The sequence below is a fragment of the Bos javanicus genome, chromosome 22 (genome assembly GCF_032452875.1).
Source record: "Bos javanicus breed banteng chromosome 22, ARS-OSU_banteng_1.0, whole genome shotgun sequence".
Classification (NCBI taxonomy): Eukaryota; Metazoa; Chordata; class Mammalia; order Artiodactyla; family Bovidae; genus Bos; species Bos javanicus.
Genome location: NC_083889.1, coordinates 48,957,437 through 48,973,040, shown reverse-complemented (window position 1 = coordinate 48,973,040; position 15,604 = coordinate 48,957,437). Strand labels below are relative to the sequence as shown.

The window sequence follows — 15,604 nt, the reverse complement described above, 5'->3', positions numbered from 1 at the left end:
CTGCGAATGAAAGGTAGCAGGGGGAGAGGGGGGCAACCTGGGAGCCTTGGAATTCATCTGGCAGGCCTAGGGGCCTGGCGGTGCTTTTGAGAGCCTATTTTGCCCATGACCAGCTTCGGGGGTTCTGGGTACTCTTTAGCAGGGAGAGGGGTCTGGATTGTGCAGAGAAGGGCTCCAGGGCCAGGGGGAGGAGCCAGTGGGCATGAACACTGGTGCAGAAAGGAGCCCCTGGGGGCTTTGTTGTGGAGGGACAGGCGGACAGACAGGTACAGCTGTGTCGGCCCCACCACCACAGCCCCCTGGGGGCCCCCACACCCAGAGGGGCCTGACCTGGGTTTGCTTGGGGCTGTTGGGACTCAGGTGTGGAAGGTTTTTACCCTTGGACACTGGGTCACCTCACATCAACCCAGGGGGAGATGCACACAGACCTCCAGTCCTCAGGAGATAGGCACCTGGCTGCCTCCCCCAGAAAAACCCCCATCCTACGAAGTCCCCTCCTTGGTGGTTTGTGGCGGGGGGCAGGGGCGGGGCGCACATTGCCAGCAGTGGGACCCCACACTGAGCTGGCCTAGCCCCTGGGAGGACAGAACAGGCACATGACAATTTTAGCAACCCAAAAAGAAACCCAAGAAACACGGCTCTTGCTGTGCCCCGGCCAACGCTGAGCTTGGCCTTATGGGCAGTCTCCCATGGCCTTTTATTCTCCTGACCCCGTGAGGTGTGCACAGTGTTGTTCCTTGTTTTCCAGGTGAGGAGCCAAGGCCCAGAGCCACATCCATGATCCTAGCGGCAGACGTGCACGGCGCTCCCAGAGGGGCCTCAATGCACTCCCCAGGTATGTCCCTCTGCTCATGGGCGTCCTCCTAGCAAGAATCCTTAATGGGGAGGGGGGCACTGGGTGACCTGAAACACCCACAGTCGAGTCCATGTGCAGGACCCCAACGAGGTGGGTGTGGAAGCTGGCATGGAAAGTGGATCAAGCCTGTGGTTGCGGGGAGGTTGTTGCTGCTGGTACAGATGGATCCCATTTGTGTAACACATGTGTCACAGATCTAAAACCTGGGGTGACGCGGGGGCAGATGAGGCACCCGAGTACACACATGCTGGGGGGCACCCACGCAGAGCCCAAGGACCACACCTCCCCTACCTTAGCATCAAGCACCCACACAAACCGGATCACGGCAATCTGCCAGGGCACTCTTGCCCTCTCTCTTTCTTTCTCTCTCCACCTGGGCCTCTCTGCTCACCTGGCTGGGGACAACGACTGGAGGTAGGCTGGGCCTGGGTCTTGGGCACAGAGTCCCACCTGGGGCTCCAGGCCTGGTCCAGACATAAGGCGGCCGGGAGTCTTGGCTTAGACCCTGCTCAGCATCCCGACACCTCCCTCTCTTCCTCTCTGCCTCTCTGCCTCTCTGTCACTTGCTTCACGTTCCTCTCACGTCTTTGGGGTTCTGAGGGGTCCTGCCCTCAGTGGCAGCAGACACATTGGCGACACGTGCCCTTCCTCCTGCCCCGGAGACCCACGCTGCCTCTGGGTATCTGTCTGAGGTCAGGTTGACCCATGGTGGTTACAGCCTCCCTCGAGCTGTACTCCCAGCCTGGTCCGGCTGCAGTTGAGCTGGATGGAATAAAGGAGCCACTGGCCTTCACGCCCCCGCCCATGCCTCCCTGCAGCAGCCCTGGGCTCAGGGGACTTGGGGGTGGATGAAGGCTTCCAAGACGGTGGCAGCGCCCAGAGTGGGTGTTGTGCCCGAGGACAGGGAGGGTGTGAGGATGGAGGGCTGAAATGAGGATGGGGTGAAGCGGGGACAGGGCTGAACATTCACAGGCAGGCCTCCCTGGGGGCAGGTCTGATCTTCCTCTATGCCCTGAGCCCAGTGCCTGCCTGGTGTTCCCTGTGGGCCTAGGACACCGAGGGGCAGGAAGCTAGATAGCTTCTGGTGCAGACTTCCTGTGGTCTTGGGCCAGGCTATTTCCCCATCTGTCATCTGGGGCAAGGTGATGGCAAGGGGAGGGGAAGATGCAGGCCTGGGCATGCCCAGCAGGTACCAGGAAGACAACTACCAACCACTGTAGGGTATCCACACGGGCCTTTCTCGTCCGTGTCTGTGGCGTGGAGTCACCCTGGCGCCGAGTACTCTTGCTGTCCACGTGAACACCCGCCCGAGGCCACACAGATGTGGGATGCTGGTGTCAGGATTTGAACCTGTCGCCTCTCTGAGGCCGCCTGCTGTCTGTCTGAGCAGAGCAAGAAGCTGCCAGACACTGGCCCAGGATTGGGGCCACCTGAGCCCTGCACTGGCCAGAGGAGGCACCACACATCCCCCCTGCATGTCCACCCGTCCACCCTGCTCTGAACTGTTGTGTGCATCTCAGCTTGACAAGGCAGGACCTCACTCACCCCCACAGAGAGCCCACTGCGAACGCGCCAGGAGCCCAGCCATTGCCCTCTCTCAGCAGCTGTCCCCAGAGCCTGAGCCTAACCCACTGCACGTCCTGCCCCTTGTTCTTCCCAGGTGGCGTTACCCCTCTGTCCCTCTCCTCTGACCGAAGCTGGTCACCTCACTTCCAGCCCTCGTCAGCTCTCCCTGATCCCCATTCTTCAGCGGGTCTAGACTTTGTTCCCATGCCCAGAATTCCACCTCCAGGCATACAGGGGCCTGGTGGGACTCCAGATGGTGGCCAGCCATGGGACCAAAGAGGACACCCCCCCAGTGACAGGAGCAGAAGGGCTGGAGGCAGGAAACCCCTTACCAGTAAGACTTACCTGCAAGTCTCTGCTTCGTGTCCCACAAGATGGGGGGTGTGGGGTGGAATCCCTTCCTGGGAGGCTGAAATGAGAGGACGTGTGTCTAGAACAGAGCCCGCACGGGGAGTTTCCTCTTCCTTCTCTGGGCTGGCCTGTGAGCTCCCGGGAGGCAAGTAAACCGCCCGGTGCAGCCCACGGAGCGGATGGATCCATGACCGAATCAACACGCTGTACTCGTTGCCCAGCAGCTTGTGTTTCTGGCTTTTGGACTCACACAGAGCACACAGGCCAGAAGTTCCACTTACCTGCTGTTGGAAGGTTTGCAGGCCTCAGGGCCTGGTGGCGCGGGAGGGACAAATGGCCCCTGAGGGCCTGTGCAGCCCTGACCTTCCCAGGGCCTAGACAGGTGTATCCAGGCGTCCCCCCGCTAATGCTGTGTTGAGGCTGGGGACTCTGAGGGGGACCCTATTTGGGTCCCCGGTGGGCTGTGTTGTCCACGTGCCCGCTAGCCTGTTCTAGAGAGGGCCTCAGCCTCATGCCTTCCTAGAGACCCTTGGAGTTTAGCAGAGAGTGGTAACCCAGCGCTGCGTAAAGAGCCCATCCCCGCCCAGCCCCGGTCAGACTCCACGGGGAGGGCAGAGGCCTCTCACTGTTGCAGGAGAGGAAAGTGTCACGTCCCGGGACCCGCAGGAGTCCTTAGAACAGACCACCGCCAAGTGAGGGTCCTTGCTTCTTCGCAGGAGAGAATTCAGGATGGAGCCAGAGAAAAGCGGAGGTAAGTTTATTTAGCGCAATGCACTTACTCCATAGTCAGAATGCTGACCCTCGGAAAGCGAGAGCAGCCCTGGGGGATGGGGGTCGTGGATGTTTATGGGCCAAGTAATTTCATGTATTAACAAGTGGGAGGAATATTCTTGTTGTTTCGGAGAAGGGGGGATTTTTCCAGGAATTGGGCCACTGCCCGCTTTTTGGCCTTTTACAACCATCTGGGAACTATCATGGCATAAGGGGGAGTGATTTTGAGTATTACCATGAAAGTATAATGAGCTGAAGGCCAATGACCAGGCCATTCTGGAAGACTGCTTGATTTCAGCCGGTTCCATTTGATCTTAATCGCATCCCAACCAACAGCTGCGCCCCTTCAATATCTCGTGGTTGTGTGCTGCCCTTTCCCTCCTGTCATTCCCCATCAGAGATTTTCTCCTATATTCTTTTTTTTTTTCAATTTCAAATTTGTTTTCATTGAAGGATAATTGCTTTGCAGAATTTATTTGGTTTCTGCCAAACATCAACATGAACCAACCATAGGTATACGTAAGTCCCCTCCGTTTTGAACCTCCCTCCCTCCTGTGTTCTTAATATTTACTTATTTGTTTGGCTGCGCCAGATTTTAGTTGTGGCATGTGGGATCTAGTTCCCTGACCAGGGATTGAACCCGGGCCCCCTGCCTTGGAAGCAGGGAGTCTTAGCCACTGGACCACCAAGCAAGTCTCTTACTCCCATATTCTTACGGGAAGTAGAAGGACAATAATCTGTTTTCTGTAGCTATTTCAGGGTTGAGTAGGGGCATTGACCCTGTCTGTCAGGTAGTAAAAGTTTCTGGATGTCTGGTATAGGGGTCCCAAGGGCAGGATAGCTTCTTATTTTAAGTCAGAGGGTGGTATGAGCTGGAATCCTCTGCTAACCATCATTTTGATGTGGAACTGTTGTAACCTGGAAGACATGAACTTTCCCAGGAGGTTAAAGAGGCAGGGTCCAAAGAGGAGGAGGAGGAGTGTGATCTTTACTTGGGGTCCACATAAGGAACCAAGTAAGCCTAGGGAGGGCGCTGTTGATGGTGGACCAGATGGCATTACGGTCTACTCCCTGGTTGTAGCGGTGTAACCATGATACTTGTTATAAGTCCTTTAAAAAAATGTTTATTTGGCTGCACTGGGTCTTAGTTGTGGTACACAGGATCTTAGTTGCGACATGTGGGATCTAGTTCCCTGACCAGGGATGAAACCCAGGCCCCCTGCATTGGGAGCTTGAAGTCTTAGCCACTGGACCACCAGGGAAGTCTCTCATAAATCTTTGTGATGTCCACCTCAGTCTGGCCTGAATTGTTGATATAGGTGCAGTAGGTTTCGTTTATGACCACACAGACGCCACCCTGCTTGGCCAGCAAGTGATCCAAGGCTAATCTATTGTCCACAACAACGTTGGCCAGTGAGTTGAAAGAAGTTGAAAGTCTACTTAGGGCATTGCCAGTGGTCTGGGCTGGGTTGCCTAAAGTGCAGGTTAGGATTTCTAGGGTTACCTCATGGTAGGCGCAGCCTCTCAAGCAGCTGCTAATCCACCTGCCAGTCCTGCCCCTGCCAGTATTAATTCAATAACCCTCCTGGGATGATATTAAATATTTTTCTGTATTGTGACTGTGAATAGAACCAAATGTCCTAATGTACAGGCTCCCCTGTGCACACGTTTTATAAGGATAAGCATATATAGGGGCGGGATTACCCTGGAGTACCTTGTCTTTGGGCGCTTATTCTGGGGAGTGCTGCTCTCCAGACATATCCTGAAGGTGCAATCAGAGATCTGAGAATAGGGACTTCCCTGGTAGTCGATGGTTAAGACGCTGCACTTAGAGCAGGAGGCGTAGATTTGATCCCTGATCGGGGAACTAAGATTCCACACACTTGCATGCTCGGTTGTGTCACATGCCGCATGCCAAGAAAAAAAAAATGGGGATAGAAGAATTTAGCCAGGAAGCAGCCATCTAGATCCATGGAAGGGAAAAGTTATGAACGCAGTGCAGAGACAAGGGCCCATTCGTATACTCCAGATAGTTACATCTGGGAGTATTCCATGCCCTTGGCTTAGATGAGATGATGTAGTGAGAAGGTTTTAACCCGCGGCTTCCATAGAGCCTGACACTTTCCAGCCCCAGGCTTAGTCCGTTCCATCCCTATCTTGTATACACCTGGGGTCAGGGCTTCATTCTAAACACAGAGAGTGGAGGCATTTGTGGGAATGCAGTTTGGGTCTGGCTTCCTAAACGCTGTGCTTATGTTACCATCTGGTGCCCAGGGATTGTTCTGAAGAGGCTCTCCATAGCCGAGAGAACCAGTAGCAGTGTAGTGGTGCTGGAAGCATGCCTGCCTTTTGTGTGTGTGTGATATAGATATTTTGTTGAAGTATAGTTGACGTACCATGTTTCAGGTGCACAGCAAGGTGATTCAATTATGCAAATACACATATATTTGAAATTCTTTTTCATCATAGATTATTACAAGATGTTGACTGTAGTTCCCTGTGAAAGTGAAAATGAAGTTGCTCAGTCGTGTCCAACTCTTTGCGACCCCATGGACACGTAGGGGTCCATGTAGTTCCCTATGCTATACAGTAAATCTTTGTTGCTTGTTGCAATCTTTATTAATTATAAATATAGCCTTCTATGCATACTAAGTCAAACAAGTGGAATCAAAATATCATAATTTTTTTAGTTAGGCAAAAATTGATAAGTTTTCTGAAATATATGTATTATACATATTTATATATACAAAAGCTTTTCTACTACACTTGATAAAGGCTTGAGAAAGAATGTAAAAAAAAAGAGATGGAGAAATTGGGAAACATAAACTAAATGAAATGGAAGCACTGAATATGAAATAGAAAAGTGAAACAAGCTAGATAAAAGTAAGAGATCATCACATAGTCCAGTTGTTTTTAAACATGACTGCTCATTAGAAACACTTCCGGAGCTCTGGAGGAAAAAAGCGATACCTAGGCATTTTATTTTTTAAAAAAATTTCAAGATAATTCTGATATGCATCTGGATTTTAATATCGGTGATTACAGGTTTTTCTGTTAGATCCCAGTTTTGGTGATATAGAGTTCTGTTATTTTTCTGTCCACCAATCATGATACAATGGTATTAAGTGAGTAATAGTTGCACGGTCACAATAGAAGGTATTTATCAGTTTTCACAATCAATAGCCAGACAAAAAATAAAAGATAATTGCAAGCCATAATGAAATTTTATAACAATATAAAATAATCACATGCAATTTGGGGGGGGGTCAAGCAGAATGATGTGGTAAGTGGAAGTGCATCCATGCACACGTTTTCATTCATCCAGCCAGTCTCTGTCTTTTGGTTGGTGCATTTAATCTATTTACATTTAAGGTAATTATCAATACGTATGATCCTATTACTATTTTCTTAGTTGTTTTGGGTTTATTTTCTGTAAGTCTTTTCCTTCCCTTGTATTTCCTGCCTAGAGAAGTTCCTTTAGCATTTTTGTTGTCAAGGTGGTTTGATGGTGCTGAATTCTCTTAACTTTTGCTTGTCTGGGAAGCTTTTGATTTCTCCATCAAATCTGAAAGAGCATCTTTCTGGGTAGAGTATTCTTGGTTGTAGGTTCTTCCCTTTCATCACTTTAAATATATCAAGCCATTCCCTTCTGGCTTGTACAGTTTCTGTTGAGAAATCAGCTGATAGCCTGATGGGAGTTCCCTTGTATGTTGTCATTTTTCCCTTGTTGCTTTTAATATTTTATCTCTGTTTTTAATTTTTGTCAGTTTGAGTACTTTGTGTCTCAGTGTGTTCCTCCTTGGGTTTATCCTTCCTGGGACTCTGTGCTTCCTGGACTTGCTTGATTATTTTCTTTCCCATGTTAGGGAATTATTCAGATAGTCAAAGTGAAGTCGCTCAGTCGTGTCCGACTCTTTGTGACCCCGTGGACTGTAGCCCACCAGGCTCCTCCGTCCATGGGGTTTTCCAGGCAAGAATACTGGAGTGGGTTGCTATTTCCTTCTCCAGGGGATCTTCTCGACCCAAGGATCGAACCCAGGTTTCCCACATTGCAGGCAGACACTTTAACCTCTGAGCCACCAGGGAAGCCCAGAGATAATTCAGATATTATCTCTTCAAATATTTTCTCAGGTCCTTTCTCTCTCTCTTCTCCTTCTGGGACCCCTATAATGCAAATGTTAGTGTATTTAATGTTGTCTCATAGGTCTCTTAGGCTGTCTTCATTTCTTTTCATTCTTTTTTTCTATTTTCTGTTCTGTGGCAGTGATTTCCAACATTCTGTCCTCCAGGTCGTTTATCCATTCTTCTGCTTCAGTTAGTTTGCTGTTGATTCCTTCTAGTGTATTATTTATCTCTGTTTGTTTGGTCTTTAGTCCTTGTAGGTCTTTGGTAAACCTTTCTTGCATCTTCTCAATCTTTGTCTCCATTCTTTTCCCGAGATCCTGGATCATCTTCACTGTCATTATTCTGAATTCTTTTTCTGGGATGTTGCCTATCTCCACTTCATTTAGTTGTTTTTCTTGAATTTTGTCTTGTCCCTTCATCTGGGACATACTTTTCTGCTTTTTCATCATGATTAACTTTCTGTAATACGGATTTTGTTTTAGCTGCTATGAGACTGTGCTTCTTCTTGCATCTTCTGTTTGCCCTCTGATGAATAAGGCTAATAGGCTTGTGTAAGCTTCTTGATGGGAGGGACTGGTGATGGGAAAAACTGGGTCTTGCTCTGGTGAGCAGGGCCTTGCTCAGTAAAGCTTTAATCCATTTATCTGCTGATGGGTGGGGTTGCATTCCCTCCCTGGTCATTGTTTGCCCTGAGACAACCCAGCCCTGGGGTCTGTGGCTCTATGGTAGGGTTAATGGTGAACTCAAGAGGGTTTATGCCAAGGGGGACCTTCCAGTGCCCCCCATACCCTGTGGTGAGCCCCTGCCGACCCAGAGGAGGCCCTCAAACACTGGCAGGTAGTTTTGGTTCAGTCTTCTGTGGGGTCACTGCTCCTCTCCTCTGGTCTTGGTGTGTGCAAAATTTTGTTTGTGCCCTCCAAGACTGGAGTCTGTTTCCCCCAGTCCTCTGGAAGTCCTATAATCAAATCCTGCTGATCCTCAAGGGCAGATTACCTGGGGATTCCCAGTCCCTTTGTCAGATCCCCAGGCTAGGATGCCTGATGTGGGGTTCAGAACCTTCACAACAGTGTGAGAACTTCTTTGGTATTATTGTTTTCCAATCAGTGGGTCACCTACCTGGTGAATATGGCATTTAATTTTATCGTGATTGCATCCCTCCTACCATCTTGCGGTGGCTTCTTTGTCTTTGAATGTGGGGTATCTTTTTTTGGTGGGTTCCAGTGTCTTCCTGTCAATTGCAACAGCTAGTTGCAATTTTGGTCCTCTCACAGGAGATGAGCGCATGTCCTTCTATTCCACCAGCTTGAATTGGAAGATGACTACTTTTCTGGGTAACAAAAGTAGCCATGATTGGGACTTCCCTGGAGGTCCAGTGGTTAAGACTGTGTGCTTCCAATGCAAGGGGCATGGGTTCGATCCCTGGTCAGGAAACTAAGATTCCTACATATGGTGCCACCAAAAAAAAAAAAAAGTAGCCATGATTAACAGAAAAGTTATGTCACTTTTTTAAAAAGAGTTAAACACGAGCAAGGTATTGGCCCTGATAGAGATATTGTCTGTTACAGTTGTATTGATTGGGGTTGGTGGGGAGATGGTTTCCATGTGTTGGAAACTCATGGGACTGGTAAAACTCCTATTGTATGTACCTGTTTGTAGCTGTAATGACGGTTGTAAGCCAGGGTTTTTACGGTAGGCCCAACAATTAACTACGTTTTCTCCCCTGGCGACTATTTTATATTTGTTTATTAAAGCATGATTTTCTCATTCCTCTTGAGCCATGACCATCATCAGAAGTCCTACCAGGAATATGATGCCTTTTGGCATCATATTACTCTATTTTTGTATTTCAGACCTAGCAGAGGTAAAGATGTTTACTGGGGGAGTGGCTCCTGAAGAGTGGCAGAATAAGAGCACGATAGTCAAGAAACACAAGGATGACTAGGCCAACCCACCACAGCCGCAAGCAGTCACTTACCTGTTCTCTTGAACAGGTGTCTGAAGTCTTCCATGGACTCGCAGGAGTAGGTCTCTTCCGGTTCCTGTTGGGACTTATAAGATACAGGTTTTGTTCTAGACATATGAACCCAAGTAGCAATTCCCCATAGGTTGACAGCAGATGGGGTACTTCGGAACGCTTGATATGGTCCCTTCCATTTTGTTGTATCTGGTCCTCAGGGACCCTTCCTTCCAGGTTTTTAGTAGGACAGAGTGCCCTGAGTGGATGGAGACTTCAACCTTTCCCTTTTTTTTTTTTTACTTTAAAGAATTTTTTTTTAATTTATTTATTTTTAATCGAGGGATAATTGCTTTACAATATTGTGTTAATTTCTGTCATATATCAATATGAACCAGCAATGGATATACTACGTCCCCTCCCTCTTGAACCTCCCTTTCACCTCCCACCTCTTCCTACCCCTCTAGGTTGTTACAGAGTCCCAGTTTGAGTTCCCTGAGTCATACAGAAAATTCCCATTGGCCATCTATTTTATATGTAGTAGTGTATATGCTGACCTTTCTCTGTGGGGTGGGCAGCACTTTGTTTCCATATTCTTGGAGGGCGCTTTGAACTTGGCTCAAGATTAATTTGTGGCTTTCCTCATCAAATGAGATCTGAACTCACAAAGGCCTTCCCATAGGTCATTTCAAATGGGCTAAATTTTAAAATTCCCTTTAGGGCCATCCTCGTCCATAGAAAGGCTACAGGCAAAAGGGAGACTCAGATTTCTGAAGTGTCTTGGCATAGCTTAGCAAGTGTCTCCTTTTTTTTTCTTGGATGGCTTCTTTTTAGAACATGATTTGCTTTTTCTGCCTTGCCTAAGGATTGGGGCCTCCAGGAAGAGTGGAGGTGGTCGTGAATACCTAGAGCTGAGGAAGCCTGTTGGGTCACCTTGGCAGTGAAAGAAGGTCTGGTATCATTCTGTAAGCTTTGTGATCTCACAGCTCTCTCTGTAAGCAGAAACTCGGATCCATCTATTCCCTTTTCAGTCCTAATGGGGAAAGCTTCTGTCCACCCTCTGAAGGTGTTCTATGAATGCCGATAGGTGTCTCCATCCCCTGCATGGGAGCATGTCCATGTGCCAGGCTTCCCCTGCATAGGCTCCCCGATGTTGTATGGGCTGAGTGACGGGAGAAAGTACGCAGTAGCTTCTTGGGGCATGGCGGCCGCAAAGCTCGCGAGACCTGGTGACATTTTTAACAGTTTGGGACAGTCCCTTGCCCAGGAACACCTAAGTAACCAGTTTGGATAGGGAGTCTCACCCTAAACGGGAGGACTCGTGGAAGTGCTTAATTATTTTCCATTCCTTGATGCAGGAATGAGAAGCTTTTCTCTTTTGTCAGCCACCCTGAGGGCTCTCTTTTCAGCCCCTTATGTTTAGTCAGCCCACTCGAGTTCTTCCGCTGTACAGGGTGGCGCTGTCAGGAAGGAGGTGCTGTCAGGCCTGAGAACGGCAGCTGTGCCCGAGTGCAGCCTTGGTGGCCTTGCTGGCCAGGGTGTCTCTCCTTGTTAGGAGATGTGGCCCCTTTGGTGACCCTGCAAGCTCCTTTGAAAGCTGGAATGCTTCTAGGAGTTCTACAATTTCTGGTGGTGTTTTATAGGGACTCCTTTGTTAGGAATCTTCTTTCTTCCCACATGACAGCGTGCACATGTAGCAGTAGGAATCCTTACTTGGAATCAGTGCGTGTGTGTGTATATTATATATATATAATACACACACATATATATTTTGTTTTGTTTGTTTATTTTTGGCTGTACTGGGTCTTCACTGCCACGAGGGCCTTATTCGAGTTGTGGAGGTTGGGGGCTGCTGTCTAGGTGGCGCACGGGCTTCTCATGCAGTAGACTCTGTTGCAGAGCACCGGCTCTAGGGTGCACAGGCTCAGTAGTTGTGGCTCACGGGCTTAGTTGCTCTGCGGCATGTGGGATCTTCCCTTATCATGGATTGAAACCGTGTCTCCTGCATTGGCAGGCAGATTCTTTACCACTGAGCCACCAGGGAAGCCTCCTCAGCGTTTATATTGACTCTATTTAAATTATTATCTTTTTAAAAAAACTTGTTTTTGGCTGTGCTGGGTCTTCACGGCTACTCCGGCTTTTGTCCGGTTGTGGTGTACGGCCTCTCATTGCTGTGGCTTCTCTGGCTGAGGGGGTATGCGGGCTCAGACGTTGTGGCTCCCGAGCTGTAGAGCACAGGCTCAATATGTGGTACACGGGCAGAATTGGACTTCCATGGTGGTCTAGTGGTTAAGAGTTTGCCTTCCAATGCAGGAGACGTGGGTTCGATCCCTGGCTCAGGAAGATCCGTCAGAGGAGGAAATGGCAACCCACTCCAGTATTTTCACCTGGAAAATCCCATGGACAGAGGAGCCTGGTGAGCTACAGCCCATAGGGCCACAAAGAGTTGGACATGCCTGAGCACAGTGCACACTCAGGCTTAGTTGCTCCGAGGCATGTGGGATCTTCCAGGATCGAGGAACACACCTGTGTCTCCCGCACTGGCAGGTTGATTGAGCCACTGAGCCACCAGGGAAGCCTGTGTATTGACTGTTTGTTTTTTTTAATTTGTTTTCATTTATTATGGCTTCCCATATATTGACTTAAAAGTATTTGTTTTATCTTTGGCTGTGTTGTATCCTGGTGTGCACAGGCTTTCTCTGGCTGTGGCAGGGGGGGGCCACTCTCACTGCAGTGGCGCCTCTTGTCATGGAGCCTGGGCTCTAGAGCGTGCAGGCTTCAGTAGTTGTGGCTCACGGCTTAGTTGCCCTGTGGTGTGTGGGATCTTCCTGGGCCAGAGATGGAAGCTGTGTCCCTTGCATTGGCAGGTGGATCCTTAACCACTGGACCACCAGAGAAATCCTCTATTGATTCTTTTCTTTTATTAGAAAAATTAATTATTTGGTTGCACTGAGTCTTTGTTGCTGCATGCGGGCTTTCTCTAGTTTTGGTGAGCAGAGGCTACTCTCTGTTGCCGTGCATGGGCTTTTCACTGTGGTGTCTTCTTTTACTGTGGAGCACAGACTCTAGGTGCATGGGCTTCAGGAGTTGCAGTCCATGGTCTTAGTTGCTCTGCGGCATGTGGGATCTTCCCAGACCGGGGATGGAGTCCATATCCCCTGCATTGGCACGTAGATTCCTATCCACCGTACCACCAGGGAAATCCTCCTATACTGATTCTTAATCCTTTTCCTAGCTGGAGTGCTCTGGTCCAAGGGGATCAGCTTGGCCTTTTGGGTGGAAGTGTAAGAGGGTAGAACTCCAGGCTCACAGTTGTTCACAGACTGACTATGGACATAGCCAGATGGCCTTACCCCTTTGTGTATAAAGCTGCGTCTATCAGTAAACCATTTTTTTTTAAAGTAACTAATTCATAAAATTATTATTACTTAATTTTGATTTTATACTGGAGCATAGTTGATTTTCAACATTGTGTTAGTTTCAGGTATACAGAGTAGTGATTCAGTTATATGTATATACTTTTTCAAAGTCTTTTTCCATTTAGGTTATTACAGACTGTTGAGTAGAGTTCTCAGTGCTATACAGGAGGTCCTTGTTGGTTATCTTTTATTTTGTAATTTTAAATATAGCAGTGTGTATACGTCAATCCCAAATCCCAATTTATCCCTCCCCTGGGCCTTTCCCCTTTGGTAATCATAAGTTTATTTTCTCAATCTGTGAGTCTGTTTCTGTTTTATAAATCAGTTCATTTGTATCATTTCTTTTTAAAAGATTCTGCATTAAGTGATGTCATATGCTATTTATCTTTATCTGTCTGACTGACTTCACTTAGTATGATAATCTCCAGGTCCATCCATGTAGCTTCAAATGGCATTATTTCCTTCAGGCTGAGTAATATTGCATTGTGTGTATATCTATTTATCTATCTCATATCTTTATCCATTCATCTATCCATGGGCATTTAGGTTGCTTCCATGTCCTGGCTGTTGTAAACAGCACTGCAGTGAATATTGGGATGCATGTATCCTTTTCAACCATGGTTTTCTCTGGATATATGCCTAGGAGTGGAATTGCTGGGTCATAGGGCAGCCTTATTTTTCATTTTTTAAGGAACCTCCATACTGTTCTCTATAGTGGCTTTACCGATTTATATTCCCATCAACAGTATAGGCAGGGTCCCCTTTATCCACACCCTCTCCAGTATTTATTGTTTGTAGACTTGAAAAAACAATTTTATCCATGTATTTTATTTTTGGCTGTGCTGGGTCTTAGTGCATGAATTTTTCTCTGGTTGAGGCAAGCGAGAGCTACTCTGTAGTCGCAGTGCTTGGGCTTCTCATTGCAGTGGCTGCTCTTGTTGCAGAGCACAAGCTGTAGGTGCTCGGGCTCCAGTAGTTGCAGCTCCTGGGCTCCACAGCACAGGCTCAGTAGTTGTGGTGTATGGCTTAGTTGCTCTGCAGCATGTGCAATCTTCCCTGGCCAGGGACAGAACCCGTGGCTCCTGCATTGACAGGCAGATTCTTTACCACTGAGCCACCAGGGAAGCCTTTTGTAGACTTTTTGATGATGGCCATTCGCATTGGTGTGAGGTGATAACTCACTGTAGTTTTGATTTGCCTTTCTCTAATAATTAGTGATTTTAAGAATCTTTTCATGGTCCTCTTGGCTCTCTGTATGTCTTCTTTGGAGAAATGTCTGATAGGTCTTCTGCCCATTTTTTGCTTGGGTTGTCTAGGTTTTTATTTATTTATTTTTGACTGCACCTTGTGGCGTGTGGAAGTTCCCTAAGGATGGAAGTCACACCTGCTGTGGTGGAAGCACAGAGTCTTAACCACTGGTCCGCTAGGGAAGCTCATTTTTTTGTTTATTTTTTGATATTGAGTTATATGAGCTGTTCGTAAATTTGGGAGATTAATCTCTTGTTGGTTGCATCATGTGTAAATATTTTCTCCCATTCTGTGGGTTGTCTTTTCCTTTGGTTTATGGTTTCCTTTGCTCTGCATAGCTTTTGAGTTAATTGAGTCCCATTTGTTTATTTTTGTTTTTATTTCCATTACTCTAGGAGACCAATCAAAAGTTTGTTTCTGAGTTTATTTTTGTGTATAGTGTTAGAGAATGATCTAATTTCATTCTTTTACATACAGCTGTCCAGTTTTCCCAGCACTATTTACTGAAGAGGTTGTTTTTTCTCAATTGTATAGTCTTGCCTCCTTTGTCATAGATTTAGTGACCTTGGTGTGTAGGTTTATTTCTAGGATTTCTACCTTGTTCCATTGATTTATATTTCTGATTTTGTGCTAGTACCATACTATTGTGGTGACTATAGCTTTGTAGTATAGTCTGAAGGCAGGGAGCCTGATTCCTCCAGCTGTTTTTCCTTCTCAAGATTGCTTTCGCTGTTTGTCTCTCAGCTATATAGAGGAGAAAGGGTTTTCTAAATTTTGGAGACCTAACGCAGAGGTAGTCCGTAATTTTTATTTTAGATCTAGGAATGCCTGTTGGCAGTTTTCATTGCAGTTGAGAGGTTTGCGGTCACTTCCTTTTAGGGTTTCATAGAGAGGCTTTGCTATGAGCCCAAATCCTGCAAAATCCTGCCATCCCCAGAAAGGCTCTCCGTTGCCCCTTCGCTGGGAGTAGGTGGGAGGGTGGGTGGTGTTGGAGGGTCACAGTGACTTCCTTTTGGTCTTCATCTGGTGGGTGAGCACATTTCCCCATGTACTTAATCTGTTGGGTGGAAATCTGGGCCTTGTGAGGAGAGACTCAGTATCCTCATTTCCCCGGGGTCATAAGAGCTCATATATTAAGAACTGGGTTATTAAATGCTGGACCTCATTTGTCCTCGGGTCTCCAGGGATACTGTTTTTGTTCACGGGTTCCAATGAAACCTGACCTGGAGGCACATTAGAGCTCTTCCAGGAATCTCAGTGTTCCAGAAAGAGGGGTTTACTTGAGAAACAGTATAGGGTAAGGGGAGACCTCCT

General features: G+C 47.6%; 1 long non-coding RNA gene across 1 annotated transcript; it reads right to left on the bottom strand.

Moving 5' to 3' along the window:
- Positions 1–828: 828 nt before the first annotated feature.
- LOC133235359 (uncharacterized) lies at positions 829–10,844 on the bottom strand. Its single transcript, XR_009732538.1, has 4 exons — positions 10,181–10,844; positions 9,645–9,717; positions 2,768–2,831; positions 829–2,238 (listed from the first exon to the last, which is right to left on the bottom strand). It is a non-coding gene; the product is annotated as an uncharacterized LOC133235359 (long non-coding RNA).
- Between the last annotated feature and the right edge of the window lie 4,760 nt (positions 10,845–15,604).